At 46.1% G+C, this 23,772-nt stretch overlaps 1 long non-coding RNA gene across 1 annotated transcript; it reads right to left on the bottom strand.

The window, feature by feature from the left end:
* Positions 1 to 7,532: 7,532 nt before the first annotated feature.
* LOC116653504 lies at positions 7,533 to 19,355 on the bottom strand. Its single transcript, XR_004307501.1, has 3 exons — positions 19,151 to 19,355; positions 13,696 to 13,791; positions 7,533 to 7,836 (listed from the first exon to the last, which is right to left on the bottom strand). It is a non-coding gene; the product is annotated as an uncharacterized LOC116653504 (long non-coding RNA).
* Between the last annotated feature and the right edge of the window lie 4,417 nt (positions 19,356 to 23,772).

Below are 23,772 nucleotides of genomic sequence, written 5' to 3'. Positions count from 1 at the left end.
CCCTGAGCCCATCACACAAACCACGAGCGCCTGGCGGTGTTTCATTTAAAGTCAGTAATTCCAATCTGTGCTCCTGCAAAAACAAAGTGTAGATAAACACCAACGCTCTGTTAGAGCAATATTGATGGTTTGGTTGTTTGTTTAGGAAATCCCTGAAATCACAAAGTCGATTGGATAAACCCACAACCAGCAAACCAGATACCGTATAGCACAGAGAAAAGGGGCCCCATGCAAGGTCTAGCCTGCTCCCAGCAGAAGGGCAAGGAACCATGGCTCCCTGTACCAGTCAGTATAAGTGAGGATGAGACTCACAGCACTCTTCAGCAGAAAGAGCTGTTTACATCCGAGGATTTAAACATTATTATTAAATAGAGCACTGTGTAACTAACTGGTTCACTGAACACATACCAACCAAGTTGTTCCCAGTAACTGCACAAAATGCCCCTATCTGCAAAGCCAGTCACTGTCAAGATAGCCAGTCACCTCTACTTTGTCCTTGGATACGAGTTAGCCAGTACAGTGTCATCCCATCTTAATGTGGGACAGCCTCAATCCCATGCACATAAGGCAAAAGCCACAGAGGAGCACTTGTGCAGCAGTTCCATACTGGCTTTACTCCAGTTTGGCTTTGTTCAGCTGCTAAACTTCACTGCTGCATTGACGTGGCTCATGCTGGAAGCCATATCTGAGAGAGATCCCACGTACAAATGGCAAATTACTATCATTGGTCACAGCAAATTGAGGACACATTACAGCCTGATACCTCAAAGCGAATCCCAGCACAAGTGAAGAGAGGAGGTGGTACCTGAGCAAGATTAACAACACAAACCCTGTTTTTCAACAGGATCGTTTTGTGCACTTTCATCTTCAGTTCAGCTTTGTTCATCTTTAGTTTAGCTTTGTTGACAACAAGCAATGGACAGCTAAGTGCCATTTCTGCAGTAATAAAACACCAGAAGATAACAGGCAGCGTGAGCACAAGTTAAATTAAATTTAAACGTGAGATTCATACAGGAAAACCACAGCAGCTCAACTGGGCAGCAAGACCAGGACACAGACCCACACAGGCACAGGAGTGCAGGTGAATGAGAGCATCTTGCCTGTCTCCATACATAGGTGGGCTCCAAGGACACTTGAAATGCCTCTATTCCTTGTGACTGTGATTAGCCCTATGGTCACCTACAGTGATAAGGTCAGAAATTCCATCATGGGCACTAATAAGCACTGCACAAAGGGCTGAAACCACAGGCTCCTCCAGATCGTCTTTGCTCAGAAAGGCTAATTAAAAGCTAACAATAGTTCTGCAATTAACTGCTTAACATATGAAATATAATTTGGGGGTTAAGTGGTTTTATTACGTTAGATCAAGATAGTACCAAAAGAGCTTCAAAAGCAGCTTGCAGGTTTACACAGCCCTCAATCACAACAAGAATCAGAATAGGATTATAACACAGATTTCACTGCATGCTTCCCCTCTGGGTCCACTTTTATCCTCCATACTGAATATAATGCTTTAAGTGAGGGATGTGGTCAGCAGGCATGGTGGGAATGGGTTGGGACAGGGATCATGGAGCACTTGTTCAGCCATCTGTGATCAATGCTGGTATTGTTATTTTATTTCACTGTCATTTTCAATGCAGGGCTGTCCTCCAACACTCGTGAGCTTTGCTAAATGGTATCTGTACGGGGTGAACTTCTCTCTCAGATCTTAGTTACACATTCATTCTACCCAACTGCTATAAGCAGTTTCTGAGTCATTCTATATTAAATAATAATGATAAAATCACTAAACAAGTCCATCTCCTGCCCCAGTGAACTTCTGGGCAGGTCTACTACAACACCTTAAGTCCGATTGAAGACATTCCAACCATTCAGATTCTTATGGATCTGCTATAAGCAGCCCCATCTAATGAACTTATGAGAAAGCTGATGAAGTTGTATAAAACATGGAACAGGTAGTTCGTTAATGAAAGCAGTGTGTATTTCACAGCGCATGGCAGGATGTTGGCTGCAGGAAACAGGACGCTGAGCTCCAGCAATTAATGGAGCTTGGAGGGAGCAATCCATAACAGCTGACTGACAGACCGAGGTACACCTTATTTATTAGCTGGATCTATACAGGAAGGGAGGTTGGCACCTGATGGAGAGCTTCATTAAAACGTGGTGTCAGTCTTACATTATCTAAATTACGCCTAGATCCACATTTAATTGCAGTGGATTAGCCCAAACAGGAGTCCCCTCTCAGGAAATAATGAGCTTCATACCTGACACTGAAAGAGACGAGGATGAATTCGAGTGTTTTGACTCTTAATCAGGCAATTATATTTTCTTCTTGCTCCAGAATTAATTAAAAGAAGAAAACAGCTACAACACTAAGATACTTCTAGGAGAAAAACACACACAACCACTCGTAAAACGCTGAGTAAACCATATAAAGAGAACGACAGGGAGCCCAGCCAGCTCCTCTTCCATAGGGATGGAAGTCAGACACAGCTCATCTGTTTTTAAGAGGTGAGGCAGATAGCCCTGCAAAATTAGACATCTTTTACTTGTATTCCATCTAAAAGGAAAGCTCTGCTGAGCTCACCTTGACCACAGAGCCCCTTGGAGTGGGTAGATTCCATGTGAAGTCACCCTGCACAGAGCCAGACCAAACCCCACCATCTCACATTGCATCCCACAGCATCACAAGGAGCTGAAGGCACAGCCCTACCTGACAGCCCCCATCACCTGCATGGCCCCCTACCTTCTCACAGAAGAACCAGAAAGGAGACCTGCAAGCACCAACTCCTAACTCCTTCCAGGCTCTCTCTTAAGCAGCAGTGATAGCCAGGCAATAACCCAACCACCCAAAGGCCCTATCTGAGTTATTGCTGGAGGACCCCACCTTGATGAGCTACAGCCGAGGGAAGCTTTCAGCTGGTGTTACAGTGCTGCTTGTGGCTGCTTTGTGCCACAGCTTTCCCCAGTCACCAACTGATGAAAGAAGCCTCACAGGAGTAACCCCGACAGCACCGAGATTTGTAGAGCATTTCAACCACCCCGAGATAATTAAGAATTTGTTCGCTGAAGAAAACTGGAAACCTAAAAATCACAGCAGCTGAACAAATTAGTCCAAACGCTGCCTCATTTATTTCATGGTGATGTAGATTTGCAGAAAATTAACATAAGATGCAACTTCAGTAGCTTATGTTGAGCTGAGAAATGCAATAAACCCAAGAACTTTGCCACAGGTCTCCTAAAGTATCTTTCCATAGACCACAGCACCTCTACTCCTGATGTAAGCCAACACTACATGGAATTTTGCTTGACTTCTTAGGTGAGGACACCTAAAAGATTCTCCTGAGCCACTGAAACCTCTACCTGCATAGAGGTACACAACTTTTTGTGCATGTTAAAGCACAAATCCCCCTAGAAAGGTTTGGCAAGGCATCGGACTCCTCCTCAGCCCATCCGCCAGCTCCAGGCAGTTTCAAGTGCTCCTATCATTAAACTGCTGCCGATTTCTCTCATTGCACTTTCAGGTCAAGGCACACAAGGGAGTCGATCAAAAGCAGGAGTAATTAGTGCTCCACAGGGTGCTGCAGGGTCACACACCCCCTGGTCCCCGACCCCCTCCCCACATCGTCATCCCACTGGGGCCCATTTTGCATGCTCACCCCATGCTCCTCACAATCCTTTTGACCCCAGTGTGCCCCCCATTGGGGATGCTTCCATGGTGTGCAATGGATGCTTCTCAGTGCTGTACAGCCATGGCCTGTGGGAAGCAGCTGCAGCCCCACAGCCCAGCACAGGGAACATCTGGATGTGCAGAAAAGTGAGGAAGGAGCAAGAGAGGCAGAGCACACAGCCAGAAAGCAGAAGCCAACCTCTTCCTAACATGGCAGCACTTGGATAATCCCACCAAAAACATGCAATCAAAAGAAGTACAGAACCACACACCTGCCCCAGGGTTCTGGGGTCCTTACAAAGCTTGCAGAGGCGATTCTCCCTGCTGTACAATTAGATCCTTCACACACATCTCCCCTGAGTGTCTGCAAGTCCTCCAATAAACCCTTAACAACTCAAACAAAGAAAGAAAAAGGAGATAATGCTCCTGGTGGCCAGCTAAATCCCTGCTATACTCTTGGGGAAAAGAACTGCACAATGACTGTCAGGCAGACACTTGAGCTTCTTTATTCAATGTGAGTAAATAATCTAATGAATAAATCTAGTTTCACAAAGTGAAAATCCCTGGGGTTGTCAGGCATCAATTAAACACTACAGAGAATCAAAATGACCAATCGAGCTCTTGAAGTGAAACCCTGGGAAATTCAACACCTACTGAAAAGAGCCCTGAGCGACTTGATACTGGAGAAACAGGAATTAAGCATCAAAATCCACAGTAAGTGCCTAAACAAGGGTGAGGTCAGCTCCTTCACTAATTTACTCATCAACATTCATCTGCAGGGCCCAGTCTGGAGAGCACAGGCTGCACAATAACTCTCTCCTATCCCTGTTCTTACCCAATCCTAAAGCTCAGGGTGGTTTCCACTAGATGTAGGCAGCTATTAGGACAGGTGATGTGCATTGTTGTATCTATCCTCAGCAAGTGCTGTAGCAGAGCCTTTGGGATATTTTACTTATTGATGAAAGAAAAAGTTTTCACAGTGAACCTTCTGAGGACCTCACTAGCACATAAGGTAAGTCAGTGCTGGCACAGAGCACAGCAGAAAGCTGCCTTCATTTTGCTCCTAATAATCAAACATTAAGTCCTGTCATGTAGAAGCCTTCATATTTTAAAGATGAAAACTAATTGCAGGCCTGTATTTTCATTATAAAAACATAATCTCCGAGCAATATTCAGAGGAGAAGATGCATCGTTTCCAGAGGAAGACAAGGCTGCTCTGATAGCAAACCAATGCTGGTGGCTCCACAGTCATCAAAATCACAGACAGGAGCACCAAGCAACCACTCAGATGTACCCAGATTTTAAAAGCAAAATGACAGATCCACACATATTGGTATTCACTCACATCATGCATCAAAAAAGGTTGTACGGGAGTATTAACTGTAAGGCTGTTTCTATAAGAACCTAAAGGGGAAAAACTAAAGGCAGAGTACCAGCTCCATCTCTTTCCTTCCCTCCTCAGCCTGTTGGTGATTTTACACTGAGATTGAAGGTGTTCCCCAAAATGGCTTGTCATTATTCCTTATTTGTGCAGGACTGGAGCAGTGGGGTCCTCATCCAACACTGAGGGATTCCCAGTTGGCTTCCCAAAGAGCATTCACAGATTGTGGCTCCATGAGAGATTCCATGAGCATTTCTACAGCTAACTGAAGGGTAAAATGGCCATTGCTGCCGAACAAACCCAGCCCATGGCAGCAGGATCTGCAGCCTGCAACAAACCAAGTACAATGATATCAAAAATACCCACAAAAGAAAAGAAAACAGCACAGCTGAGATGCTGCAGCAAGGAGGAGGACAGCGCAAACAGGTTAAAAATGAGCTTCTGATGCACCGCTGAAAAGCAAAGATTAAAAGTCCAAAACAAAGTGGTTGTGAAGAAAGACATGTCACTGTGTCATCTGGGTGAGGGACATGGATGTGGCCATGCTCGCATTCACTGTGTGGACATCAGGATGTCAGCTGTGATGTTGACATTCCCAAAGCACATCCCTCCATTCACTTTAATCCATCAGCATCACTTTTTGGGTGATTCCTCTGAGTGATGGCTGGAGGCTGCCAGAATACACTTAAAAGAGCTGTCACTAACACAAAGGACCAGAAGGCACAGAAGATATGGAAACATGTTCAGACATCAAGAGCCAGAGAGCACAAGTGATGGAGCACAATGTCCATTGCTGCTCAACAGGAAAAGTCTTTTGTTGCCTGGTATGTGAGATATTCCTCCAGGCTGGGGAGGCATGGGGTCTGTCCCTGCATTTTGAAGCTATGGAATTGAGCAGCCCAGAGGGCAAACATCCATCACTTGCAGCCCTTGCAGGGATGTAACGGGGATGCAGGACAAGGGTTTGCCAGCAGCACGCTGGTGCCAAGCAGCAGGGAAGCCCACTTTGAGGGTAATACTGGCATTCAGAGAGGGGTCTCTGCTCAGCCTGGAATGGGTTATAGGATGAATTAAGCTGAATGTTCATTCCTGTTGATTGTCCTAACAAAAAGCTCTGGGCTGTGCCCCGCAGCCCAGTGAGTGCACAGAGCTGCAGTACAAAAGGCATCTGAAGGCCCTCCTGCAGCTGAGCAGGGCTTGCAGGACTAACTAATCTATTTCTTTTCACTTTCCTGGCCAGAACCCACCAGACACATGCATCACAGCACCAGCTTCTCTACACGTTTCTTGCCACTGAAGAAGCCTATTTATTAAGAAAGAAGCTCTCAAATCATCTTCCAAAGGCAAATAATAGCAAAACAACAATTACCTGAAGTTGCTGATGCCATCTCCTATAATCTTCTCTCTCTTCACTTCAAAAGAACCATCTTCCCTCAATGACAATTAGATTCCCAGTACTTCTGCTTAGTGCAGATGTAAGGGCATCTCTTAGCTCAGACACATCTACAGGCAAAGCTCACCACAAAGCTGGCATTAATATGTCACCCTCTACACAAAGCAAAATCAATCTTTAGAAAAAACAAGAAGATGAAACACTGCAGAGCAGGACGCGGTCATCCCCAAGCAGATGAGAAACAAACAGGACACTATTCATGCTTCAGACAAGGTTAAGTTATGGGTCAGCTTGGAAATGGAGCAGTCACACTTCGTTTGGCAGTACCTGACTACCTCTAAATCTCACTGTCATACAACAAAATCACTCATTTCATAGAATCATAGAATGGCCCGGGTTGGAAGGGACCTCGAGGATCATGAAGCTCCAACCCCCTGCCATAGGAAGGGCCACCAACCTCCTTATCTAATACTAGACCAATACTTGAACACCTCCAGGGACCATTTGAAATACAGGCTTACAGAGAGGATGCTGTATGCACTTTTGCACTGCCCTGGGAGCCATTTGTTCCTCGCTCTATGGTCACCTGGGACCATGCACCATGCATCAGGCTGGGTGAGGAGCTTTCACACTGCTGCTCCTCTGTTCCTTGAGTTTCAAGGAAAGATATTTAGAGTTTTTTGGCATCCAGATGCAAATACAGCGGAAATCTTAACTCATACAATTAAATGAAACGATGTGGGAATTATGAAACCCAGGTTCTCCTATTTCTCTTTCAAATTCTTCTTAACTTATGGGTATTCAGAAGTCTAGGATATAACAGAAAGACATTTATCGTGGGTTTCTTTTAAGCGTAAGATCAAAACAGACCAGAAGCTCCTTAGGTTACAAAAACACTGGGCGAGATGGGCAGATGATGCAGTAAGGCAGCCCACCAGCCCTTCCCAGCCTAAAAGAAGCAGCAGTGAGTGACTGACAGCAAACTATAGTCAAAGAAAAAGAGTCCTCATACATTATGATTCAGTTTCTCCTTTGTTGACTTCAGTTCACTGCCAATCATAGATGGCTTTTCTTTATTTGGGGCAGGAAGAAGGTTGCTGTCTCCTTCTCCAGCAAGCTGTCTGTTTTCTTGTGGCACTTTCTACCCGAGGTATTTAAATGTTCTCATCTTGCACTTAACAGAAATACATAATAAACCTCCCAATTACCTTCTGCCCTTTTAAATGTCAAACCAATCAAAAGGTTGAAGGGGGGAAAATTAAAGCCTATTTTCAGAAGAGCGCACTTACTCGTGTGTTACTGACCTTCAGGAGAAGAGAGTAGGATAGCACAGCTCCATTCCAGCACACATCCTGCCTCCCAGCCTGCAGGGTGCCTTCAGAAACATGGCATCTGTAACAAAAACAAATCCCAGGAAATATAAGCATATTTAATCTGCACTGCCATGCAGGATCAAGGGCTGGTGGGCCTCGTCTCCCATCAAACCTCTTTCCTCCAGATACACATTGCACATTAACTCTGCAAAGACCAAGAAAGATGCTGAATTGGATAACTCAGCATATAATGGCTGCTGCAATGTTAATTGTGGCACTGTGGCATTGTGCTTACTTGCCTCTCGCAGACACACAAATGTCACCACGATGCACTGTGCACCCATCAGTGGGCTCAGACAGAGTAACACATGCATTGCTGTTCTCTGAGTGCTGCCCATAGAGCTGCAGCCCACAGAGATTTGTGATCCTATGGCACCTTCCAGCTCCAGCCTCGGAGGGCTGCTGTTATTCTCAGTGCTTTCTGCATCCACCCCCATGCTGGGAGCTGGGGACAGAAGTTTGGCTTTACTCATTCCTCATTTGGGAATTTGGATCCAAACTTTCAGATCTGATGTCTAGAGAAACATTTTGGGTCCAAAGCACACGGCCCCATCTCTTTCTGCTCTCCTGGACTAAAGGAGGTCCTCAAAGTCCTGCTGGGGCTCTCACAGGGGACCATAAGTGTTTGGGGACAGGGATGAACATGATAAGCATGAAAGGAGAGCACTTTTGTGTCCCACTTCCCCCCCTTTCCCATGGCCCTCACAGATGCCCACAGCCACAAAGGCAATCACGCAGCCCAGTAAATTTACACAAACATGAAGTGATTTTGTTTTCCTTGCTGCCCCGGCTCCTAGAATTTATTAATATGGCACTAGCTGTCCCCAAGAATACTGCCTGCCAACTCTATTCCCACTCTCTAAAGCTGCGCTATAAATCATGCGCCAGGAGAACATCCTGAATGCTGATGGCTGGAAGCTATGGTGATGATGAGAGTGCCAGGAAGAATAACTGATTTCCATCCCAGTCCAAGCAGAAAGGCTCCTGCACACACCATGGGGGTATGAAGAAGGGCTCTGTGTACAGGGAGTCGGACCTGATGTCCTTTAAAGGCCCCTTCCAACTCACATGGTGCCATGAATCTATGGATGCTACTGAGAGCTCTCTGTCACTGCTGGGCAAGGAGGAGGTAAAAAGCTGCACAGGGACAGACTATCCCACTTTGACTTGTGCTGTTGAATGAAATGGTTGGGGAAAATACGAATGCATTTCTTGTGAATGAATTCAGCTTGCAACAACAGGGAAACCTCCAGGCCTCACAGGAAAGGAACCATGTGCTTCCAAACAGCACGAAGCCCTCAGATCAGAGCGCTGGAGTGTGGCTGCACACAGCTCTGCAGCCGGCACTGAGTGCTGGAGTAAGACAAGGCTGCCTATGGCACACGTCTTCCGGAGCCCAACACACCCAGGGAGTTAATAAGGGCTGTGAGGTGCTTTAATTGCTACGTCTGTCTTCGACGTTGTATTAATCTGATGCTTCAGGGCTTCTCCGCACAGCCGGAAGGGGCCTGGGACAACTTTTCTTATCCCTTTCATGCGTCATTTGCATTCTTTTCATCTGAATGCAAAGCTGGGCAGCACTTTGAATCATTCAGGTTAAAAAGAGCTCCAACATCCCTATGCCCAACCCCAGCTCCCCCCTCCCACCACGCCCACGTCCCGCAGTGCCACCTCAATGGCTCTGAAACACCTCCAGGGACCGGGACAGGTCTCTATTAGTGCAAATAACGTCTCCTAACTCCCAAGCTGCCCCTATCCTGGCCGAGAGGGCTGCCTGCAATGGGGGCCATCCCTGAGCCTGCAGTGCCACCTGTTACCGAAGGGCCTCGAGTGCCACCTGCAGCACAGCATGGGGCTGCGGTGACAGGGCAAGGGGAAATGGATTTAGACTGGAGGGAAGTGTTAGGTTGGAGATAAGGAAGGAGTTTTTTACTCTAAAAACATCATTCTATGATGAAGCCAGGTCCCTTTGCCACAAGCAAGTTCACAGAGCCACCCCAGCCCCGTGCTTCGCCCCTCTGCAACCACCGTGCTAATTTCAAGTGAAGGATCTCAGCTTTATTACTGTTGCATTTTACTGCTTTTTAACGATCCATTAACTGCAATAAGAACGATACAGGAATGTTACTGAAGAGTTTGTGAACTATTTAATTATTTCCCGGGGTTGGGGGGGCTGCTGGTGGTCAGAAAAGGTAGAGATGGGGAGCAGGGAGGGACCTGGTATGGAGTTGCCAATGGCACTGACAGGGCAGGACAGGCACCTACTGTAGTGCATGGCAAAGTCCAGAGCCTGTTCCTTGTGGGGTAGCATGCTTAAAGCCAGCACATCACCACTGGCAGCCCAGCAGCAGAGCTGCTGCTACTGAGAGCTGGGCATCACAAGACCTCAGGTCCACATCCTATAATGCACTCCTGGGGCAAGGAGTTCTATGGCCATCACTCATTGCTCATCACACAGACAGGGTGTGCTGCAGGAATATGGCATTTCCAGAACATTCCCTCTAAGCACCCAGCCTTGGGAACCTAGTTAGCTGAGTCTGGTGATGGGCACCAAGAGGGTTCCCAGCAGCACGGCTCTGACTGAGGCCCAGCAGAGCTCAGGGTTGTATTTGTCATGCACGTCCATCCTGTCCGAGCTAAACTGGTGGGATGAATGCAATCTATGCAAGAGGTTTTACTGAAGTGACAGGGATTTCTAATCCACGTTGATTTGTTGTGAAGCTTCTGTGGAGAAGTGGATTATTTCCCCAAATCTCAGCCACCCTTCAGTCAAATCTTTTCCTGGAGGAACAGAAATAAAAAGGATCGTTCAGACTTCTTCAAAAATGAAATATTTCAACGCATACAACTTTGAAGTGGTTTTTCTTTTGCTCCAATCCTCTTCCAATGTTGAATGGTTGACCCACCTCTTGTTATCTGCCTGGGCAGGAGAATGAAGGAGGAACCAACAACAGCACGAGCTCATGGCAGTATGGGCAGTGAGCATAAGGCTGGTTACTCCTGATCAAAGCCTGGGAGGGCCCAAGAGATCAACCAAGGTCATGGAGAAAGCATCAAACAACTTGAACACCAGGATTCTAATGGTATAAGCTTGACTCAAAGCCCACTGTGTTGATTTACGGAGATGTGTCTTTCTTAACATTAACGTTTATGAGAGGTATGACTGTACATCCCAGGTATCTAAAGCCAAGCCTCAGTATAATAAGGAAACCTGACATCACTGTATGAGCAGCAAAACTGGTTACGTAGCATAAAACAAGACCACTAGGTGCTACCTGGGGCTACTCCTACCAAACGTATTTGCACATACAACAATGACATCAGCTGGGGAACCCATTATCTGGTAACATCCCAGCGTCCCCCCACTTGTGAAGGTCATGAAGCATTACATTACCCCATAAAACACAGAAGATAAATAAACGTTCCTTCCAGAACTGGACACACTGCAGAAAATGAGGTTCCTTAGGCCTGATCTGAGATGGAATTTCAGCTGGATCAGAATTCCTGAAGTCCAAATTCTTGCTTTCCCACTGCCCCAAACCCTTGTCCTTAAAACCAAGCAGCTTCAAACGCTTCACCCAGCAAGGAGGAATGTGCTGACAGCAGACAAAGGAATGTGTCTGACAGGACATAGTGTGTAAAAAAAGCTTTGAGATCACATTGGAATTATTTCTTTCCCTCAGTGACAATGTTTTAGCTGAGTTCCAGAGAAGAAATAACTGATGGAAGGAACTGGCACAGAAGAATTTCAATCCATGCAGTTAAAACTTTGCAAAGAAAACAATCTCTTAGCAAAAACATTGACAGCATTAATACAAAGCTGTCACTTGCCTTAGCTGCAGCTCCTTATGCTTTTACAAAAATAAAGGCAGTGGGTTATTTTCTAAGCCCTCGCTGTTCACAATCACATGCATTTCATTTCTCTGTCTTCTTTCTTTTCAGAAGAACTTGCTGTGTATCTTGTGATAGACAATATAAACGTGTCATATGGGCCAAGAGCCCAGGCCACCAGCCTGCATGTTTAATACTAGACCAGGTCTAATATCAGACCAAGATGAAACCTCTTGAGTTTACCAGCAGTCTCCCAGTGACAAACAGACTCGGTGCAGGTCTCCAGGTGAGCTCAGTGGCTGTAACTCCATCAGTCGTTATCTGGGTCAAGAGCTCTTTACAGAGCTGCAGGCTCAGGTTAATTACTACCTTAGTGAGCCAGAGGAGGCAAAGGTCTTAAAGGCTGTGTGATTAATCATTAAAACTCATCCCACCTTGAGACGTGCTTGCAGTATTTCCCAGGCTTCCTATGAGTGTCACAGCAGGAACCAGGACACGTGTCCACCTGCAGCATGGAGGCACTGCTGACAGCCTAACACAGCATGGTGCAGCATGAGCAGCTCTCTGGGAGGTGTCCCTGCCCTGCAGCCAAGCAGGGATGTGTTGGGCATCATGCAGTGCACAGAGCAGAGTGAAGATGTCCTGAGAATACGCGTTCATCTCAGTTCCTCTGAAGCATTGCCATCCCTATTTATTAAACTTGGGTTAAATTTCCCTTCCTACTGAATTTCCACAAACAAGGGAATTTATACCTTTGTTTTAAGCCCTTTTTTTCCTTTTCTTTTTAACTTCTCCTCCGTTTCTGTAGCTGTCTCGGCATGGCAGCACAACCATTAAGTGAACTATGGGTTAAGTCAGAGGAGCACAGGGAACGGTGGAAAAGCAAAGTATTGTGTAGCCAGTAAGTGCCTGAGCTAAATTAGATAAGTCTGTTCATTGACACTTGTGGGTAGAAACCCATCTACAGACATATCAGCACAGGATGGTTCAGGCTTGGGCTTGGAAGATTTAGGTTGGATGTCAGCAGGAAGTTCTTTACTGTGAGAGTGGTGAGGTGCTGGAACAGCTGCCCAGAGAGGCTGTGGATGCCCCGTCCATCCCTGGAGGTGTTCAGGGCCAGGTTGGATGGGGCCCTGGGCAGCCTGGGCTGGTATCAATGTGGAGGTTGGTGGCCCTGCCTGTGGTGGGATCAGCCAGACTTGCATCACCCCTCAAATTCCTTTTTCTGACCCCCTCCCAGCAGCCATGATTGCACACTGCTCCCAGGGCTCCTGCTCTGCTCCACAGCACTGGCTCCAGCAGAACACATTAGTCCTGATGATGCATGAAACGGTGCAAAATACAGGTTTCCAAATAAAAAAAAAAAGCATCAGAAAAGGGGCAATAATTCATGACACCAATTTGTTAAACTCCTTGGTTTACACTTCAGTGCATCCGGTGGATTATTTCTGGAGAAAGCTTCCAACAGACAAGACCTGCAGCCACTTAGAACTTTTTATTGGCTAAACCAATCGAGCTGCCAACATTAAGCACAAGGTATTTAACAGCATTAACCAGCCCATTATCCATTTCTTCACTTATCATGTTCTCTCACATATAGAGTTTTATTGTGCTCTTGCTTTCGGCTCCGTTAAGTGCTGGTGGGATCCGTCCTGCTAAGGACAGAGGCAAAAGGAGCCCAGATTATACTGAGCTCACAAATCTGTCACTTGAAATGCCAAGGCCATTAATTTCAAGCCATGATATGTCCGTCATTTTAATTTGGGGTTCATTTAAGCTACACGTACATAAAAGAAGTAATTCAGAGGCTTTCCTGCGTGCTATCACAAATGCATTACGGAACCAGCGCTGAAGGGATATTAGAGCAGGCACCCCTTCACTTAGCTGTAATGTACCAGAGCAATAATTAAACTCAATCTCGTAGCATTAACTTGCTCTATGGGATGCAAAATAAATTCTGAGAATAGCATCTCTTTCACAAAAGAATCATAAAGCTTGAGAAGGGCTTTAGGTTTCATCAGTCCAACCTGCATTGCCCTGCACTTACCCCTTCACAGAGGATGCTGCCCAGTCCGTAATGGTGTAATGTCCATAATACTTCAGTAAAACCACAGCTCCAGTTCTACAGAGATGCTGCACAATTCTAGGGGGGGTAAAAAAAAACCCATGAGATTGATGGCTGTTGTTACAGACTGAAGCATTTCTTAACATCGTGTGCTGTCAATACCAGATGCGCACTCAGCCCTGATAGATGCTGGAGGCTGCGAGCATCAATCGCTGCTTACACCAAAGAGACAGGAGCTGCTATTGAAATGAATCCTTTGATCACATTAAAACTTTTCTCCTTATGTGGATCATTTTAAAATTAAATTTAAAATAAGATAATTGCCCACTTCAGTTGTTAAGATTCTCTGGGGGACACTTGCAATAATAACCGTGATTACCCGACGTGGGGATTGCCATATGCAGCGTTCCAGATTGATCCACAATGGGGAACACTAAAAATCAAAATCCAAGAAGAGATTAGAGCTCCTTTGCCAATTTAACGTCTTAAGATGACTATTTAGAAACTTTTAAAGGGGGTAATGAGACGTGTGTTATGGCTGGCGAATTAAAAACCAACAGAGGTTGTTGGATGGGAGGAGGAGAAAGTAACCTGGGACCAGAGGCACATCAATAGATGGACCAGATACAGGACCTCCATAATTTCTGTGTTCTGTTTGGTGTTCATGTGACCACTCTCCAATGTTAAACATCCACGCCAACAGCTCCACTTTCATTCTGAAGTTAGGCTGCGGTTGGACTTGATGATCTTCAAGGTCTTTTCCAACCTGGGTAATTCTATGATTCTATAATTCTATGAAGGGCTTCCCACTGGCTTACTAATCACCCTCAGCCCTGGCCTAACACATATGACGAGCACATGCTCACTTTTCCTTGGCTCCCAATAGTGAAAAATCAGTGTTCATGCCCAAAAATATCTGAAAAGCAAGTGCTAGGTTCCTAAATGGGAGAGTTAGGTATCGGGTACCTAACCTTGCTGTGGGGTTAGAACCAAGCACATAAAGTTGTGTACAGTACAAGGCATCAGAAAGCACTGGGAGTAAAGGAACTTTAACACTCGTTAATGATGTTTATCTTGCAAATAAGAGCACTTTGCCACCCACATATGCAGAGTGCTCCAGCCAATGTGTGAATGCCATCATCCACAGAGCAGGGCAGAAACACTGTGCACTGGAAGCAGCTTCCCTTGCTAACACTGCGCTGGAGGGAATTGCTTAATCAAGAAGACTTATTCTACAAGCACACACACATTTAGCCATGGTCCCACTGAAATCAATGGCAGTTCTCAGGGATATAAAACTAAATGTTTGCCTTTGTGCCTTTGGAGACCAAACACACACATTTCACGCCATCTTAATGTTGCATTAATACGAAGATCATTGCAGAAAGCACTGGGGGATATTATACTTCTATTATATCTAACATATGGAAAACATTTTATTATATGAGACGCAACACAATCGTTATAATTGAACACTATCAAATGAAAATCCCCATATGCGTCTGAAAACTGTGCACCGCTGTAATTACAAATAGAAGCTAAGAACATTAAAAATAAGAGGCTGGCAGAAATTATTGTTCTGCTCCATTTTGTTAGCTTTGCAATCTGGGCAGCACTTCCACGGCAGGAGAAGTTCTTGCTGAAAAGGCAGTTAAATATTCCAGCAGGGGAGCAAGAAAAGCTCGACGTAAGGGGATACTGTGGCTTCTTATGCTCTAGGTTATACAAGATAACAAGCGGGCCATCAAAACTTTACTCTTGAAATGAACATTTACTTTGATAGAGGCCTTAATTATTTTGTAATGAACTTCGAGTCTCTTCCATGATCCCTCTATTCCTTCCACCAAAATGATGCAAGCGGTGAGCAGGAAGCTCAAGGGATATTAAGCACTCAGGATGGTCAGGAGGGAATGGCATGGAGCTGAGTCAGGAGAGGGTTGGGGGAGGTTAGGGGACTGCTCCAGAGAGCAGTGGTCATGGACAGAGATCAAGAAGCATCTGGACAACACTCTGAGTCATATGGCCTGCTTTTTGGGTGCTCCCGTTCCAGGAGATGGACTTAATGATCCTTGTGAGACCCTTCCAACTTGGGATATTCAATGATTCTATGACCTAGTCCCAGTCCCCTGCTGTGGGCTGGTTGCCTCACCAGTCTCCAATGAAGGTCATAAGCAGGGCAGCAACAGTCCTGACAAGCTGGGCATCCCAATGGAGAGGTGTTCAGAAGGGCAATGAGATCTCCTAAGAGCATCCCCCATTGCAGTGCTTGGCTGAGTGCTCCTACCAAGCTGGGTCCCAGGCAGCCAACAGGCACAGCAGGGCAAACCAAGGGGAGGTTTACTGCACAGTTCCCCAACTCTAGGGCACACAGATGCCCTCCCCAGCTTGCCGTCCATGACACAGCCATCTCGTGCCCAGGCCAACAGAGGGGCACCTGCAGCCCAGCTGTGCCATGCAGAGGAGGTGCCCCATGCTCAGGACACAGCTGACACATGCTCATATATAAGCATGATGCCTCTCTTCACCCTAACTCAAAAAGAAAACAACCCTCCCCAAAGAATCAACTGAGATATAAGCTGTGTTTCATTTCTGAGTTCCCTGACTGCTGCTTGCAAGAGAACGTGAATAATTAATTGAGAGAATTGTCATTCAGCCCAACTTCTACTTGGCCTAAAGTTTAAAAAAATAAAGAAAAAAAAATGACCATTTTGAAGACAAAAAAATTGGCAGGCACTTAATCTTTATTCTGCGCTGCTGTCTTTTCCCCTGCTTTGAGAAAATCTGCTTCCACGTGTAACCAAGCAATTACATTTGAAGAGCATTAGCCATCCTAATGAATGGTGATTTATCAGTGGTGAGGGAGCGTTATCCCAGTCTGACCCTGTAAGAGTGAGAGGATGCCACTGAGTCTCTTTGATTAACAGCAGCAGTGTCAGAACCTAAAAGGTCTGCAGAACTCTCCCAGGGCTGAGCCACATCCAGAACAACTTCGAGACCATTTTTTAAGGACACAAAAGTTTTTCTTGCTGTTGTCTCGATGGCTTTTAAAAACTTATCAGCAAAAGGATGAAGACATGGAGAGGATACAGAGGGTTTGAGTAAAAGATCCCTTCTCCATCTCCAGTGGGTCTTTGTGAATGTGCATAGAGCAGCACTGATGGGATCAAGCAGAGCACCTTACAACCCTTCTCAGCAGTAAGGGTGAGTTCATTAGCAAAGAAGAAAGCTCTCCTGCAGCTTGTGAGTGTGCATGCCCACATTCACTGCCTGTTGTGCGATCCTACATCAGCATTACCAGTGGTATGCCACAGGACCTTGTTGGGTTTGCGTTGCTCAGTATTGTCTGTGGGCTCTGACACAGCAGCAAGAAATCCATCCTCAGACTTGTGAGAGCCACACAGCATGGCCTCTCCATGAAGGCTGATGGAAAATGAAAGGATGACAGAAACGCTGCTGCATTCTGTGCTCTTCTGCAGGGCACTTCATTGCTCAAAGCAGGAGCTGCAGACTGACACAAGAAAGATTTCCAGGACTAGAGAATTAATTTGAAGACTCATATTTATCATAACTTCCTTGCAGCCAGACATACAGATAGCACACATCACGTCAACATGAGGCTGGTGGCACTGCCAGCATCCGGGGGTCGGCATCACCCCAGAGAAACAGGGGGATGTGTCCTGGCAGAAAGGAAGAAATTCCTCCCTCAGAGGAAGTGAGGCCCCAGCACTGCCCAGAGCTGTGGGTGCCCCATCCCTGGAGGTGCCTAAGGCCTGGATGGGCCCTGGGCAGCTGAGCTGGGGAACACCCAGCCCATGGCAGGGGTAGGGCTGGGGGCTGTGAGGTCCCTTCCAACCCAACCATGCTGTGATTCTATAATTCAGACATGAATTTGAGATTACAAGTTAAATGGTAATGAATATATTGTCAGGAAGAAAGTGAAATGGTGCTTTAATAGAGACCAAAGCACATACCTTACAACAGTGTCATCTGAGGGCTGTGCACCAAAGATATTTAATCCAGCATGGCATTACATTTCCTATTTGACCTGATAAACGGGCTTTCTTCACTCTCTAATCTTCAGGGGAATTAAAGTCCCAGGCTATCTGTACTACTACAAATAAATTACATGTTTATTTTAATCCCTTTGAAGTTTCCCCTCTGACAAATTGTAATGGTATAAATAATTTGAGAAGTCTTTCAGGAAGATAAAACAAGAGTTTAATAACCATAATTCACAAACCAAACCTGACACTTGTGTTGAAATGGAAACGCAGCACCGTTCTGCCAAAAGAGGGAAAGACAGAACCTGAGAAGCAGCACGTCAGCCTTCTGCTAAGCAAGCTGGGATCCAACTGGTGCCAAGGTGTGCAGCACATACCCCAAGATATCTGCATACAATGTCCAGGAGCCCCCACACAAGATCTCTAGGCACTGCCCCTCCAGCCCAGCTCTGTCTTTGACTCACTGATGGTGCCGAAGTCTCTGCTATGAGCAAGGAACAGAAAAGCAGGGACAGCAGGTCCCTAATTGGCCTCCAGATCTCTAAGATATGAGCTACTGTTCCTTGCTGAGAGAAAGCACTAGGAGCTGTTGGAGAGGGTCCAGAGGAGGCCACAAGGATGCTCAGAGGGCTGCAGCACCTCCCCTATGAAGACAGGCTGAAGGAGCTGGGCTTGTTCAGCATGGAGAAGAGTAGGCTGTGGGGTGACCTCATTGCAGCCTGCCAGGACCTAAAGGGAGCCTACAAATAGGAGGTGAGTCAACTCTTTGAGAGGGCAGATAACAGCAGGACAGGGAGAAATGGATTTAAGTTGAAGGAGGGAAGATTTAGGTTGGATGTCAGGGGGAAGTTCTTTACTGTGAGAGTGGTGAGGTGCTGGAACAGCTGCCCAGAGAGGCTGTGGATGCCCCGTCCATCCCTGGAGGTGTTCAAGGCCAGGTTGGATGGGGCCCTGGGCAGCCTGGGCTGGTATCAATGTGGAGGTTGGTGGCCCTGCCTGTGGTGGGGGGTTGGAGCTTCGTGATCCTTGAAGTCCCTTCCAACCCAGGCCATTCTGTGATTCAATGACTTCTCCAAGCAGTTACTCAGTCTAAGACACACGGTATCACATAACTCAGTTGCCTTCTTTTCCCTTTCTGCTTTCAGAACCATCAAGTGGCAGAAGGGGAAATAAAACAGCAGAAAAGAAAAACTCTACAAAGGGCATAATGGTCCATTATGCAAAATTTTAAACCAACTTGTCTTTGGCTCTCTATTGCTCAAACTCAATTCTATTCCTTCCCTTCAGGCCGTTATTAACACTTTCATAATGAGTAAATGAAATAAAACTCAAGTGAATAAATATGCTCAAGGCATTTTGTTATTTCTGCAATTAGAGAAAAATTGTCACAGTAAAGCTAAAAGCATTTGGGAAATTATATTCAAGGCAACACTCACCATAACCACCGTAATCCTGGGGCTGCTCTTAGTTTCAGTGATCACTAGGAAGAAGCTGGTGCTCCATCATTAGCCAGTGGTACAGGATGGTTCATCATGTGCCATGACACTGCGACATATGGTGAAGGTCAGTAGTGGAGAAGATCTAACGTCTGCAACGTCTTGCATTGACAGCACTGAGAAAATACCAGCTAAAGAAATAAGAATAATCATCCTTTAGACAAGGGGGAATGATTCTGAACTGAGACAGGGGAGGTTTAAGTTGGATCATAGGAGGAAGTTTTTCCCCCAGAGGGTGGTGACGCACTGGAACAGGTTGCCCAAGGAGGCTGTGGATGCCCCATCCCTGCAGGCATTCAAGGCCAGGCTGGATGTGGCTCTGGGCAGCCTGGGCTGCTGGTTGGTGACCCTGCACACAGCAGGGGGTTGGAGCTGGATGAGCACTGTGGGCCTTTGCAACCCAGGCCATTCTATCATTCTATGATTCTGATACACATGGCAAACAGCTGCCTGGCAACCTGTGCACCAAGTCTGTTATCAGGCATCTCACCTCTCTGCTTGTTGATCTATTGAGTGACACCCTGAGCACACCTGCAGAACAGACAGATCTCTCTGTAAATGAAGGTGGATGAGAAGTACCAATGTTTTAAATAAGCCTATTTCACACTGTAACCGTAGAGTATGATAAGGCTGCACATGAAAACTCAGAACTATGTTTTCCATTTCAAACGTGTTCTGAGCAAGGAAAGAAACTCCTGTGTATTTCAATCACACAACTCTTGAAGAACTCTTGTTTCCAGATACGTTGCTAGTAGGATGTTTAACAGCATTGGAAAGACCTGCAAGTAGACTATTTCACAAACAGCATTGCTTATGAGAGCGGAAAGATTTGGCAATGTTTAATAATCCATGTCCTTTTTATGGGGTGTGTGTAATAAATCAAATAAAGGCATTTTACCTGGAGAGCAGGAGAGAGAAGATGAGGTCTGCTCTGCACCTTCATTATTTGTCTTTAGCTTCAAAGCTGAAAGCTCCAAAAGCGACATATAATGATGCCCCTTAATCAGCAGAGTAATCGTGGCATGGCTGTGTTACATTACTCTCTCCAGAATGGAAAGAGGACACTGCAGACTGATGTGTAACAAGGGTTTAAAATCCTTCCAACAAGATTCCTAATCCATTACGTCTTGTTCCGTGCTGCTCCATTATCGAGGCTGAGAGCAGCAGAAGGAAGGCAGTCACATACGATTTGCAGGCAGTTGAGAAGCAGCACAGTCAGAATCTCCCTTCTGCTGTAACTCCTTTCTTCAAAGAGCCCCATGTGCAGATTTAAAATACTGTGCAATAAAGCAATATGTTCTTGACCTCCAGAACTGCAGAGGTTTAGCACGGCCCCTGGCAGAGCAGGACTGTCCTACAGCACATCTAACCTTCCCCTCCAGCATCCTGCAGTGCTCTGAATGCATGCCCACAGGTAACCACTACCAATGATGAACAGCTCTGGGTTTGCAGATGGATTCAGACCACACATATGTAGCATAGTATTAGCAACCCCGGCTATCACCCCATAGTTCCAGGGCTTGGGGTTGTAGGCTGCTGTCAGAAATTAGGGCTCTACATTATTCATTCTAAGTCACTTTACATGAGATCATTGTGTTTAACAACAGAAATCCACGCTGGATGCTCAGCACAAGAGCCAGAGAAGCATCTGCAATTCACTTGGCTCTGCCAGGGCTGCTGTTGCCACACTGTCTGCAGGTACCTGTGGACAACAAGGACTGGCCTTGGTGATGCAAACATGGAAACCAAGGCAGACTCAAAGTCTCTGTCCTGACCACTTTAATTTCAATGAAAGACTGCTGAAACAAAATACTTTCAGTTACAAATGCCATTCCTGTTCCCAGCACAGCTATTCAAATACACACTAATGTCACCCCCCAGTACAGCCATCCTCGAGCCAGTCAGTACACTGTGCTGCCTCACATGGAAAAGGATGCCATGAAATCTCAATAAGAGAGATGCATAGAGCATCATACGATGCTTGTGCAACCCAAATCCTGCACGACAGCATCTCTAACCTTGGCCAAATGTTTCCTTTCGTCATTTTTTCTTGGAACACAAGGTCATCCATAGGCACATCCTCCAAGTCAATACAGCTTCACAGCCTGACCTTTCAAGGGATGAACCCGGTAGTGTTTCTTTACCAGGTGGTAAATGCTGAGGGGGCCATCTCTGCAGGACAGTGTCATCATATATAAGCTGGGGAAAGCCCTGGCACATCAACTGGGATAATAATGCACGTGGAAGAAGCAACTTTCCTCTCCTATTGAAGGCTGCATTAGAGCCGGTATCGGCTTTATTTCTACCAGCTGAGCAAAGCACGAAATGAAGGCTGCTCTCGCCACCTGGTGCTACTATCGGTAATTACGGGAGATCGTTTACAGGATCCCTGAACGCTTCATCTGCCTTCTCGAGGAAGCTGCACGTGAAACCGGGCTATTTCAATTGCCATCAATAGAACTAGATGGCAGAGAGTCCTGTCTGGTGCCAAACAGAGACAATGGCAAAAGCAACACTGCAGAAATGCAGTCTTTAGAGGGGACCTCTGATTGTTACCACTGCTGCATTTGACAGCAAAGGAATCAGCAGACAACCAACAGGGCAAAAATGAGCATCTGGAGCAATTCAGTTTGAGAGTAATTGCATAGATTACGTAATGAGAGAAGATTAGCTGAATTAGGGGTTCTATGTGACCCAGAATGCAGATAGCACGACCACAGCCTGCGCCTTGAGCACGCTCCTGCTCGGTAGTAATGCCCCCCGTTGCTGCACATAGCATCTCTTTGATGACAGAAATGCTTCGAGCTTCAAACAACCCCAAACTGAGGTGTGCAGAGTCAGCTCTTTCCCCAGTCTGAGCTACAGAACCCGGCGGCACCTCCACGACACCATGAGCACCGAGCAGAGCTGGAACTGGACAGGAGTAAAGCAACATCTTGAGCTGAAACAGCCACATGGGGCTGACCTTGGGTTGCTACTGACTAAAATGAATTAGCTGGCAGAGAGAATCAGGTGGAAAGCTGAAACTCTCATTTTCCAAAGATATTCAAGGTAAAAAGCCTCAGGAACAATCTTTTGTCAGTTTCTGAGACTTGATTAACTGCCTTAATTTCACATGATTAATGGCTTTCGCAGATCTCCGGAGATCCAAGTCTACTCCAAGAATCCTATAAGCTGCTTGAGAGCCACAGCCCCTGTTCCCCAGCAGACCTCGCTATGCTGAACCCTCACGCTCCCCCAGCACCGCTGGAATCACATTCAGAGGGGATGCAGAGATCCTGACAGATGGACAGTGGTTGTCCCACCTGCTGAAACCCCAAGGGGAAATTATGGCTGCTGGAAAAACCTTATGAAAATGACTAAGGCTGCCCAGAGAGGCTGTAGATGCCCCGTCCATCCCTGGAGGTGTTCAGGGCCAGGTTGGATGAGGCCCTGGGCAGTCTGGGCTGGTATCAATGTGGAGGTTGGTGGCCCTGCCTGTGGTGGGGGGTTGGAGCTTCATGATCCTTGAGGTCCCTTCCAACCCAGCCATTCTGTGATTCTGTGATTCTATTAAAATCCTACTGAGCACTCAGCTAAACACTGCTCATTAAGGCTGCTGTCCATGTGTGCAATAACAGAGCCAGCCAAAGCTAAGTTCATTCCCTTCTGTGATCACCAGCAGATGCTCCCAAGGAGTCAGCAGCGATGGAGGCCCAGGGAAGAGCTTTCAGTCTTGCAGCCTAAAGTGGCGTCCAAAGCGCAAATATGAAGAGAAGAGCATGAGATGCAGGAAGTATTGGCTTCATCACCTGATACCATTTGGCACATCAGCATGTGTTCTTGTTTCTCAGTTCATGGTAAATACAGGGAAGCTGAGCGCTTGGACTTCTCATTACAAACAAAGTCAATTTAATATACTGAATGAATACGAAGTGGATAAATACATGTGCACCACGCTTATACAAGACATCAGTAGAACACTGGTAGCTGACTCATTAATTACGTGTCAAAGGTTATAACAGTAGAGCCTCCTGCAAAAATGCACAATATTTTATGCAGCACAAGGTCCATAATGGATAAAAAATTCATCCCATTTCTGCCCTGGTTAATAGAATGCAAGAACTCCAGGATCTATAAATAAAGTACCAAGGCTGACTTGCTTCTACTGTACTTAATGGGAGGAAATTGCATAAAAGAGTTGCTCAGGCAGTCAGTGACCTTGAAAAGTTGATGTGAAGAGAGTGCTTATGGGGATGTGGTGCTGTCCTGATGTGGGCTTCTGAGCAGGGCTATTGCAGCAAACAAACAGCAGAGCTGCAGTGTTCTCATTTGCATTGTAGAACTGAGCTGAATTACACACGGACTGGATTACTATTCATTTGTATTAATACTTTGTATTTATATTTCTAAACGTCTCCTTTGCAGCCTGTGCCCCCCTCCACCTCCAGTGCATGGAAGCTCCATCCTGACTTCCCAGCCTTGACAAACTAACTTTCTCCCCATATATCTACTTTTCTCACTGCTGTAGGGGTAGACAGGGCTACTGCTTGAAGGGTGATGTACTGAAAGGCTATGGAGAG

Source organism: Coturnix japonica, chromosome 5 (assembly GCF_001577835.2).
Source record: "Coturnix japonica isolate 7356 chromosome 5, Coturnix japonica 2.1, whole genome shotgun sequence".
Classification (NCBI taxonomy): Eukaryota; Metazoa; Chordata; class Aves; order Galliformes; family Phasianidae; genus Coturnix; species Coturnix japonica.
The sequence above is the reverse complement of the archived record's forward strand: the minus strand, read 5'-3'. Positions and strand labels throughout refer to the sequence as shown.